This window comes from Petromyzon marinus, unplaced genomic scaffold (assembly GCF_048934315.1).
Source record: "Petromyzon marinus isolate PM22_M1 ecotype Great Lakes invasive population unplaced genomic scaffold, UKy_Petmar_22M1.pri1.0 PM_G_Scaffold_13, whole genome shotgun sequence".
Lineage (NCBI taxonomy): Eukaryota > Metazoa > Chordata > Hyperoartia > Petromyzontiformes > Petromyzontidae > Petromyzon > Petromyzon marinus.
Window position 1 is genome coordinate 4,303,128 of NW_027422684.1, and position 12,522 is coordinate 4,315,649.

Sequence of the window (12,522 nt, forward strand, 5' to 3'; positions counted from 1 at the left end):
GGGCGTCCTCATTTCTGGCTTGCGGAGGGCTTCCCTCTGCGTGACCTCCCTTAGGGCACATCAAACTCTTGTTAATCTGGAGATCTTCGCAGATAGCTGCTAACATCCTCGCTTCGAGAGTTTTATTATTTCTTTATTTATTAATGGCCTGTTTATGACCGACATCTGGTTTTTCGTGCGCCTGGCTTACGGGTTTTATTGATTATTTTTTTCGTTTGTTAAAAAAATATATGATATATATAACGGCAAATATTATTGTTAATATCAATTTTCGAAAAGGCTCATATACAACAGGTGGGGGTTGTTGTTTTTGTTACCAGGCGAGACTGAAGAGAAATTTAATTTGGTTTTTTATTTGAGTTTTGCCAAGTTGCTGCGAGATGTCGTCGGCTTAGACAGCTTGGCGCTTCTGTGTAGAGTAGTGAGCGACTGGCAGGGGAGCGAGCGGCTTGTGTGTTTGTTAAATCGTGAGAGACGCCTAATCCCCTCTCTCGGACGGCAGAAATCGCCCCGTCGTTTATACCATCTGTATATGTTTCTCGCCATTGCCTGTGGGGTCTTCAGCGGGTCCATGTTTTAGGAGAAGCGTTTGTTCGAAGCAGTCAAATGTTTCCAAAAAAAATAACCCAATTCGTCAATCCAAGACCTGCATATTAAGTTTGCGAAAACGCCGTTGCAGAGCAAATGTGTCCCACTCTCCTCTTTTCGAACTTCGGCAGCTGGGCCTTCATCTGCCTCTTGAGCGCGCCAGTTGCACCGCCTGTACAATCGCTAGCCGTGCCACTGCCATTTCCGGGACCGACGCCGTGCACACGCACGACCGTACTGACGGCGGACTGCGCTCGCGTTCCCCCGGACGCGGGACGGGTGGTTCGTGCGGGAGTATGGGCGGGGGACTGCCCGGCAGCTCGCTCAGAAACACGCCGGTGGCCGTCGCGGGGTTCGGGGCCGTGGCGGGTCTGGCCGCGTTGGGCGTTCGCAAGATCATAAAGTATTAAAGCTTTCGTGACTGCATAAAATTACTCATTGGTTGAACACGAAATGTAACACTCTTCTGAAATTCGTGGTCCGCCAGGAAGTGTCTAGCTGTGTTGTTGGCCTGACTGGATGTGCTTCACGTAATATTTTTCAGGTTTGTTGAATTCTCGTCTCTCATCTTTTTGCTGTATTTACCGCCGTGATTTGTTCTTGACACCTTATGAAGATCGCTTGCGTTGTGATCGAAACGTCGTGATTGTTTTTTGTTTCAATATAATCTTATTGTATTTCTACATACATTTGCAAGATCCTCGGCGGATTCTGCTGAACCTTCCAAGCGGGACTAGGCCCCAATCGTGTCCGGCTCCCGTGCACGGCGTGCCCCACGGCGTCGTCGCCTCCGGCCGAGCTAAACGGAGCACCGCTACCGCGACCGCGGGGAAAAACATCGAGACTCTGAACGGACGCGGCACTCGTCCCCCCCCTCCCCTGCAAAGTTAAATTGTGGTGCTCAACGTTACCGTGGCGGTGGAGTCTTTGCAAAGATGCAGCTTGCAAATGCAGCTTTTTTGTTCTTTGGTTCTTTCGGTAAAGTCACGTAGAATGAGAATAAAATAATAAATTGATAAAATAAAATAACACAATAATATTCTCATTCTACGTGACTTTACCGAAAGAACCAAAGAAGATGAATCCTTGCAGTCACGAAAGCTTTCAATTAAAATGCAGCTTTTTTGTTTTGCGTGCCGATCTTCGCTGTCCCGTTAAGTTTCCGTTTCGTTAAAACCTGCCGCACGGGAGCGACGGGCCGCCGGGGTGCGTGGTACCAAACCGTCGGTCGCGTTCTGTGGGGCCTGTCGGTGCTTTGTTAATGTTTTGAACCTCTCTGTGCGAGCGAGGCGTTTGCGTCTTTCCCAGCGAGAAAAACCCGACGGTCGAATGGAAATTGCTCCTGTTGGACGGCAACTGTTTTACTTTAATGGAGTCGTTAAATTCACGTTAGTCTGGCCTCAATGAGGCAGCATTGTAAGCGTTGGTAAAATTGAGCATTTCGGAAGCACTTATGTAAATTTTATTATTATTTTATTTAAATACAATTTCAGGACAGGGTGAAAGATTACAAACGTGTTAACGCGTGCGTTACATAGTTGCTACCGCGAACACGGCGAGGAATTGAATGACGCTTGCCATCACGGCAGCGTTTTGGCCATAAACAGAGCAATCAGTTCTCGTTGTTTTGGTCTTCATGCAACTCGAGCAAGCGGGAGTTGAATTTGGCAGCGGGCAGCAACAGCCGCTGCAGCGCCTTGCGTGAAAGTTGCAGGGTAGCAAAGCCTCAACTTGCAAACATATACGTTCTAGACTGTTCATATACGTTCTAGGCTGTTCATATACGTTCTAGACTGTTCATATACGTTCTAGACTGTTCATATACGTTCTAGACTGTTCATATACGTTCTAGACTGTTCATATACGTTCTAGACTGTTCATATACATTCTAGACTGTTCATATACGTTCTAGACTGTTCATATACGTTCTAGACTGTTCATATACGTTCTAGACTGTTTATATACGTCCTAGACTGTTCATATACGTTATGCGGGTGTTTAACCCACACAGTACCCCGGCGTTGCTACGACGACGCGCCACAGTAGCCACCATACACCCCCTGCACGCGCGCCACTCTAACGACTCGGAAGACCCTGGCCACTCCGAGGACAACCAGGATCTGGCCTGGCAGGTTGGCCCAACCCCCCGGGCCGAGATTGCTCCCCTGCATGATGCGTTACATGTGCCTTGGGCAGATTTACCTAAGGGGGAGGCCGATCAGCTGTGTGGGTTGTTACGGGAGTACACCGACGTGTTCAGCGAGCACGATTCAGATGTAGGCCGAACAGACCTTGTTAAGCACCAAATTGACACAGGTGCAGCCCGACCGATCAAACTCCCCGCATACCGGGTGGGCGTGCCCGAACGGACCCAGATCAAGGAGGCAGTCGTGGACATGCTACGTGATAACATAATTCACCCCTCGACGAGCCCCTGGTCTGCCCCGGTGGTGCTAGTGACGAAACAAGCAGTCACCCTCGGCGACGCCTTCCCCATACCGCGCATCGACGACACCTTTGACAGCCTCGCAGGAGCACGGTATTTTTCCACCCTCGATCTGGCGTCCGGGTACTGGCAGGTGGAGATGGCGGAGGAGGATCGGCCGAAAACCGCGTTTACCACCCCGATGGGGCTGTTCGAGTTTCGAGTGCTTCCGTTCGGACTCACTAACGCGCCCGCGACGTTCCAGCGGTTGATGGAGTTGGTAATGCGGGGCTTACAGTGGGAACAGTGCCTGATTTACCTGGATGACGTGATAGTGTTCAGCAGATCTCTGTCCGAGCACTGGTCCAGGTTGCGAGAGGTGTTCCAGCGACTACGAGCAGCCCATCTCAAGCTCAAGCCGCGTAAGTGCTACATTGCGCAGTGCGAGGTAGGGTACCTCGGACACCGAGTCAGCGAGGCGGGGGTGCGCACCGATCCGGAAAAGGTGCGCGCCGTAGTGGAATGGCCACGGCCCAGGAATCTGACGGAGATCAGGTCATTCTTGGGACTCGCCACCTATTATCGTCGATTTGTAAAGGGATTCAGCGAGATTGCACTTCCCCTCACCCAACTCACCTCCCCTAAGAACCCCTATCGATGGACGGAGGCCTGCCAGACGGCCTTCACCGCCCTCAAAGACCACCTCACCCACACCCCCACCCTAGCTTTCCCAGATTTCACCACGGACTTTATCTTGGACACCGACGCCTGCAGCAGTGGGCTGGCCGCGGTGCTGTCACAGGTGCAGGGTGGGGGGGGCAGATGGCGCAATGGCTGGCGCAGTTGCAGGAGTACAACCTGCAAATAGAGTACCGAGCTGGGCGTACGCACGCAAACGCGGACGCCTTGTCGAGGCGGCCCGCGGTGTGCGCCGAGACAAGGTTGGAGGAAGTCTGCCCGTGCTTCACGGGGGGGCGTTGCCGGCAGGTGGCAGGCCCCCAGGAGCGCACCGAGACTAACCCTCCCCCGGTGAGAGGCAGTGCAGTATGTGCCACAGACACCCCGGTAGGAGGAACCAGGGACCTGGCGGACCACTCGGCGGGCACGGGGCCCACACCCCGGGGCCCGACGGGTCGCGCAACCCCACCCGATCGGATCCAGGAGGACGTCGGCTGCGCCTTTCCGGGCCTGGACGACGTGCAGCTGAGACGGACCCAGCTGCGGGATCCGGATCTGGCGGCGGTGGAAGCGGCCCTACGGGAGAAGAAGGACGCCCTACCAGGACCCTGGAGTGGTTTGTATGCCCGGTTGTGCATGCAGAACGGGGTAGTACGAGAGCTGACTGAAGCCGGCCAGCCTGGGTGCATCTGTGTTCCCGCCCAGGTGCGACCCCAGCTGCTAAGACTGGTGCACGACCACCCGCTCGGGGGCCATGATGGGGAATGGCGCACTCGGGAAACCCTGCGTCGCCAGTATCTCTGGCCCAAGTTAGCACAAGACGTGCCCGCCTGGGTACAGGGCTGCCGCGCGTGCCAGCAATGCGGGCCGAAACCAGCGCGATACCAGGTACCCCTGAGACCGTTCCGCATCAGTCGAACGAATCAGCTGGTTGGGATCGACCTGCAAGGGCCATTCCCGCGATCCCACCGGGGCAACCGATATATTCTCGTAGCGGTGGAGTACTTCACACGCTATCCCGTAGCGGTGGCCATCCCCGATAAGACAGCCCTCGTAGTGGCCCGAGCGTTCGTGGAACACTACGTACTGAAGCACGGGATCCCCGAACGAGTCATTACCGACCAGGGTAGTGAGTTCGAGGCAGAGCTATTCCAGGCGCTGTGCCGGGAGTTCGGGATCCAGAAGGACCAACTACGGCGTACCACCCCCAGGCAAATGGGATGGTAAAGAGGATGAACCAGACTCTAGCCGGGAAGCTTAAACGCATGGCGGCCCCGAATCAACGGGACTGGGACGAACACCTCCCCTATGCTCTGTTCGCCTACACCACCACGGTACACACATCTACGGGACAGACCCCGTTCCTAATGATGTTTGGTCGTGAGTCTCGCCTACCCACAGATCTGCTGTTCGGTGTCCCTCCGCCGCAATGGGAGGAAGGGAGCCGCCCCGTGGAGCATCTGATGGAGACCCTACGAGGAGCGAGGGGCCGGGCCTACCCGCAAGGCGAGGCCGCACACCAGAGGCAGGAGCAGGGGACCCGACCCCGAATGGAGCCCTCCTTCTACTCGGCGGGCTCTAAGGTATGGCTGCACACCCCTCGCGTCAGGGCCGGGCAGGCGGGGAAGCTAACCACCTACTGGCGGGGACCCTGGACCGTGGGACGACAGATCTCCCCCTGGACGGTACTGATTCAAGGGGGGGAGAGAGGCCGGGAGATGGTGGTCAACGTCCGGCGACTAAAACCATGAATCGACTCCCTTTCATTCATGCTCACAACACCTACAGAACTGCATACGATCAATTGCGTTATTCCAATTCATAACCAAACCTCGTCACCGAGGCTCGACCACATAATCCATAACGACCTGCATTATCATACCCACGCCCACTCTCATAAATTAATACGATTATCTCTCGAATCTGCATAATTTATGTGCATAATTACACTGATTAACATAATTTCGGATAAATTAGGCACATTTCAAATTTCATTTAATTTTCATTATTTTCATCAATTTTCATAACACCTATATATACAACAGTAGGGTTAGCGGTTAGGGGTTAGGGTTCATTTGGATTCGGGGTTGGGAAAGGGTTAGGGGTTAGGGTTAATTTTTAGGGTTAGAGGGTTATGCTTAGGAGTTAGCGTTCGGGGTTATGGTTAGGGGATAAGGTTAGCTGTTAACGTTAGCTGTTAGGGTTATGGGTAGGGTTAGAGGTTAGGGTTAGGGGTTAAGGTCGGCGGTTAGGGTTTAAGGTTAGGGGTTAGGCACATCTGCCAAAAAACATTGCCAAGCTGCAGTGTGTACAAAATTATTTGGCAGGCGTCATGACGGGAACTGCAAAATCCGACCATGTTTGTCCAGTGCTCACTGAACTGCATTGGCTTCCTGTTCCCGAACTCATTCATTATAAGGTTGCACCCATTACATACAAAGCGCTTGCCACAAATGAACCACAATACCTTGCTGGTATCATCAAAAAGCATAAACGCTCATGCAAACTCTGGTCATCCTCGCACCAGCTTTTGGCTAGTCGTCGAATAAAGACGGTCGCTGCATTGCACGTTTTCAGATGCACTTCTGCAGCCATCTGGAATGTTCTTCCGATATTAGGAAGTTACTGGAGCTACGCATTTTTAAAATCTCGATCGAAAATACATTTTCTTGAGAACTGCTTTTGTGCTTAGTTTGTTGTCCTTCCCCCGCACCTCCGATGATCATGGATGGCTATGTACGGTGTGATAGAAGTTCAACATACACACCAACATGGACACTCGCTAAATAACCTAAACAACATGGACACTCGCTAGATAACCGAACGAACATGGACAGTCGCAAAATAACCTCACCATCATGGACACTCGCTAAATAACCTAACCATCATGAAACACTCGCTAAATTAACTAACCATCATGGACACTCGCTAAAATAACCTAACCATCATGGACACTGCTAAATAACCTCACCATCATGGACACTCGCTAAATAACCTAACCATCATGGACACTCGCTAAACAACCTAACCATCATGGACACTCGCTAAATTAACTAACCATCATGGACACTCGCTAAATAACCTAACCATCATGGACACTGCTAAATAACTTAACCATCTTGGACACTCGCTAAATAACTTAACCATCTTGGACAATCGCTAAATAACATAACCATCATGGACACTCGCTAAAATAACCTAACCATCATGGACACTGCTAAATAACCTCACCATCATGGACACTCGCTAAATAACCTAACCATCATGGACACTCGCTAAATAACCTAACCATTATGGACACTCGCTAAATAACCTAACCATCATGGATACTCGATAAATAACTTAACCAACATGGACACTCGATAAGTAACCTAACCATCAGGGACAACTTGCTAAATAACCTAACCATCATGGACACTCACTAAATAACCTAACCAACATGGACACTTGCAAAATGACCTAACCAACATGGACACTCGCTAAATAACCTAACCATCATGGACACTCGCTAAATAACCTAACCATCATGGACACTTGCAAAATAACCTAACCATCATGTACACTCGCTAAATAACCTAACCAACATGGACACTCGCTAAATAACCTAACCATCATGGACACTCGCTAAATAACCTAACCATCATGGACACTTGCAAAATAACCTAACCATCATGTACACTCGCTAAATAACCTAACCAACATGGACACTCGCTAAATAACATAACCATCATGGACACTCACAAAATAACCTCACCATCAGGGACACTCGCTAAATAACCTAACCATCATGGACACTCAATAAATAACCTAACTATCATGGACACTCACTAACTAACCTAACCAACATGGACACTCGCTAAATAACCTCACCATCATGGACACTCGCTAAATAACCTAACCATCATGGACACTCAATAAATAACCTAACCATCATGGACACTCAATATATAACCTAACCATCATGGACACTCGCTAAATAACCTAACCATCATGGACACTCGCTAAATAACCTAACCAACATGGACACTCACTAAATAACCTAACCAACATGGACACTAGAAAAATGACCTAACCAACATGGACACTCGCTAGGGATATTAGGGCCAGGGATATTAGGGCCAGGGATATTAAGGCCAGGGATATTAGGCCCAGGGATATTAGGGCCAGGGATATTAGGTCCAGCGATGTTAGGGCCAGGGATATTAGGGCCAGGGATATTAGGGCCAGGGATATTAGGGCCGATTACGTTCCGCGCTGCTTTATTCATTGGTGCGAGTTTTATATGTGCGTTGTTTTTGCCGTGGTCTATCCACTGTTAGATGAAAGCAGTCCGCCTCTTTTTAACGACCTTGCGACTCGCCTGTTTGTGTTGCGCGGCGAAACGATTGATGGTGACAGACGCCTTCGCTGGGTTGCGAGTGTGGCTTAGACGGCCACGGTGTCGATCTATTTCATCGGTTGGACGAGCATGTATTCAACCCGCCACCGAGCTCGCGCAAGTAGCCGGTTTGGCTGCAGGTTGCACCGCAAGTGATGGCGTCTTAAGAAACCGCGTGTCCAGCAGCTGTGGACAGAAAACGCCATAAGCATCATATAGGCCGCGGGACTCGGTTGGGGATCGGTGCAGTAGTACTACCCTTGTACGGTGCTTGTGATGCCTCGACACCTTCCAACTTGGTGTGGGAGAGTAGCAGCAGCACGAGACGTGCGTGTTGGCGCGGTCATTCTCTGATCCAGCAGTGTATTGACCTGATGACTGTTGGCGTCCCAAACCTGCTTGGAGAGTTGCCGCAGGTTTCCCTTCAAAAATATTCCTCGCTGGGTTCTTGATTGGTTTTATGTGCACATGGCTCAACACACGAGACCAGGCATCTGAATAATATATTTAACGTTTTTGTGCGGATTTAAATAATTTCCCGAGTGTTGACAATGTTTAATCTCCGTACAGGTCTTCTTGGATTAGATCGCGTAAATATGCAAATGTATCGTTAAACCTGCCACCGGCCGATTAGTAAGGTTTGTCACGTAATCAGAACATGCCAATTCGTTACTAGTACGGCACAAATCTGGTTGTCACCTGATGAAGCTAGGTGTAATTACTGGCAAAACGTCGTACTCAGATTGTAAATGTTGTGGCTTGGCTCTCCAACACTGATGTGCTGTACTAGTATACTACACAATACACTACACTATACAATACACTAGTGCTGTACTAGTAACGAATTGGCATGTTCAGTTTACGTGACAACCCTTACTAGTTGGCTGTCGGGTGGTGGCGGGTTTTATCGACACTTTTATATATTTACGCCATCTAACCCAAAACACTCTACTATGGATGATAGTGGTCGCGAAAGCCTACGTGTTAAACTTAATGTTTAATCTGCAATGCAGTAAATTGCCGATGTGTAGGGTATTCCACGCCACCAGACCTTAATGTTTACTGTTGTACGTAAACCGTTCTGGTGGTGTGGTTCGTTAAACTATCCTTTAGCCTTTGTCTACTGCGACCTATTCGATTTTGCCCAACCTCTTCGTGCTGAAAGCGTGCCATAGGTAATTGTAGACTTATGGGTGGCAATTGTTCTTATAAGGGCGAGTAAAATATAAACTTGAATATTGTTTTGTTTGGGAAGTCTGTCGTAATGTGACCTTGGTGCGAAGCATCTGAGCGGATATAAAACGCTGCGTGTCCAGGAAAATGACGTTTTGTGTGGTCTTTGCTTTCGGCTCTCTTTCTCCGTTAGGCAAAGCGCACGAAGAAGGTTGGCATTGTGGGCAAGTATGGCACGCGGTACGGCGCGTCCCTGCGTAAGATGGTGAAGAAAATCTAGATCAGCCAGCACGCCAAGTACACGTGCTCCTTCTGCGGCAAGGTGAGGGGCGCCAACCCACGTGGCAATAGGGGCACGTCTGGGCGTTATCCGGTGGCTCGCGCTGGTTGGGTCAAGTTGTGAGTGCCAGCCTGCAAAGGTCAAGATTGCAATTGGGTGGTGGTCGTCACCGGCAATGGTTGCCTCAATAGGTTTTTTTGCGAATAAAATTGGGCCTGGACTACTGTCCTTGGAGTTGCAGGGCAGAAAAAGCAGTCTCAGGTACGACTGCCTCGACCCTTAAACCGACTACAATAACAGGTCATCGGCTAATAAAGCAAGACTTTAAAGGACCGATAAAAAGTTAAACGTCGTTACCCCAAGGAGTGGCAGTGGCTGTTTCTGTCTGGGTAAATGGGATATGGCTTATTTCAATTTTAATTTCAGACGTTACACGTGACTAACCCAGGGTTTTGTCGCCTGTGTACACCGATCACTGTTCATTAAACACTCTTCTAGACATTCTCATTTGCTAGACACAACTCCCATCGCTTCCTCTGCCCTACCAATTTGCCGTGGTTGCTCATGATAAATGCACTACCAGTGAAGATTTCCATCCACAATTCCCATAAATTGCCCTCGTGTTGTCCTTAACAAATTGGGGTCCTCGTGTTTTAGTACACGCACACGTGTTGTGCTCACGCTTGTTAACTGTGTGCCTTGACCGGTGATTTCCGCTCAGTGTACCTGTGGTGCTCGTGTTGTCCTTGTGAAAGCCAGACCAAGATGAAGAGGAGGGTGGTGGGCATCTGGCACTGCGGCTCGTGCACGAAGACCGTGGCAGGAGGTGCATGGACCTACAAGTACGTCTTGCACGCTATGTTGAGCCAAAGCCTAAGATGCTTTTACCGTTCCTTATCGTTTTCTGTAATATTTTCAAAGGTAATTATTTTCAAAATGACCAAGGTGTGTATTATTAGGATGAAGGTTTAGAAGTGTTTATTACGATGTCACCCAATGTGTGTAACCGCCCGTTCCTCCTTCAGCACGACCTCGGCTGTCACAGTGAGGTCTGCCATCCGCCGCCTGCGTGAGCTGAAGGACCAGCGAGGGACCCTTCCCACACTGCTCACACCACCGTCCTAGCACACCAGGGAGATCACAATAAAGTGTATATGAACCAGCATCAGTGCCTGTGCGTTTTTTGTTCTGTGCAGTGTGCTCTTCATTTCTGCATCATTGCTCGCGAATTGGGAAATGACAAAGCACCATTGCTGCCACCCCCCCCTCACATCGCTAATGCCCACTTAGTGACCAGTGATGCTGCGTTCATTCACATGGTGCCACTTGGGTGAGCTGGTGCAAGGCATCTCAAGTTGTACTGCAGAGTTGTATTAAGTGTTGAGGACATTGGTAATGAACAAGTATTTGAAACATCACAAACCAACACGTTTAGATTTTGTAATCAGGCGAGGGCAGGAGGCAAGGCCCCGCGTGGCTAGGCCCCGCGCTGTAAAGTTCCAACCTGGACATCGATTCCCATGCTCGCTGCTACTCAACTGACATCCCTACGAGAGAGAGCTAGGCTCTACCTTGGTAAACAACAACAACCACCACAACCACCACCACCACAACGATGAGAATTTCTCACCTCGGATTTCAGTGCAAGCGCGCACACGGCAGCTTCCTGTTGCCTCGCGACAGCAGTAAGTAGTATGACGTCACTTCCCTCCCACGAGCGGCTCTCGAAGTGAATAAATTATGTTAATGAGACCAGACCATACGTCGAGGGATGGGGGCGTGGGCGCTGAACCCGTCGCAATAAATTCGCGACGGCTTTAACGAACACATTATGTTAATGAGCCGCCAGTCACTGGGCGTAGCTTTGCCCAAATAAGGATTGCCACTGGACCGATATCGGCAGTGACCCAGGCGGAGGTGACGTCACGCTCAAGAGCTCGGTGGACGGAGGAGGGGTGAATACCTTGGTGACATGACGTCACTAGCAAGGTACACCTCCCCCTTGCGTTTCACGCCGATGAGGTATGGCAGAGTGGTGACGTCACAGAGTTGGAGTTTAAGTTGATTTAGATTCATTTTCTACTGCTCCCTCCCTTGGGTGTGTGAGCTCAGCAACAACAACGTGGACATTATTGTGTATACACTGTGTGTGTACACTGTGTGTGTGTACACTGTGTCACTGTTTGTGTGTACACTGTGTGTGTACACTGTGTGTGTGTACACTGTGTGTGTATACTGTGTGTGTGTATACAGTGTGTGTCCGCATTGAACCGAACCCCCGGCAAGGCCATCTACTTAATGACGAGAGAAAATTCACACGAAATGAAGTCTTCCAGATGTAAATTGATACAAGCTTTTAATGAAGAAATAAAATCATCTAACTCAAAACACAACACAATTCAAAGATGTTTCATTCTAAAACTTCAAAACGGAGCATGGGGTACTTGCGTGAATGCGTCCTTCGTGTGCAAATGTTGAATGCGTCCTTCGTGTGCAAATGTTGTGACTTTCCTGGCCTGAAGGCCGTCAACGTGTTGGACCTTTATTGGTGCACAGCGTCTCAACAACAGCAGTGGGGTTTGCTTCAACCGATGGTTACGAACATCCAGACGTGAATCAGCAAGGACCATATCTAGTCCCAGTTAGACAAAATCAACGTCAACACGTAAGACAAAACTACAATTTGTGTTGTAGAGAATGTACCTCCTCCTATACGTGTAACCTTCAAGTGGTATGCCTTGTAACTGATGAATGATCCGAGCGTGCTCCCTATTTCAAGGAAAATGAGTTGCTCCAGAGGCAAACGCTTCGTGAAACACAAAAGTACCCTTTGACCTGTATCACAAGAACAACGGGTCTCACCTGACTTCTCTGTACAGGTTACTTCCAAAACACACACACACACTTTGTCCTAACATCACTTATTCAATGTGTGACCTCAGACAAAATGATACATGTACGCGCACAATCAGACAAGTATTCATTCTAAATCATTGACGG

At 49.7% G+C, this 12,522-nt stretch overlaps 1 pseudogene; it reads left to right on the top strand.

Annotated features, from left to right (window-relative positions):
• The first annotated feature begins 884 nt into the window (after nt 1-884).
• On the top strand, nt 885-10,685 carry LOC142909673 (large ribosomal subunit protein eL43-like; annotated as a pseudogene).
• The last annotated feature ends 1,837 nt before the right edge of the window (nt 10,686-12,522 follow it).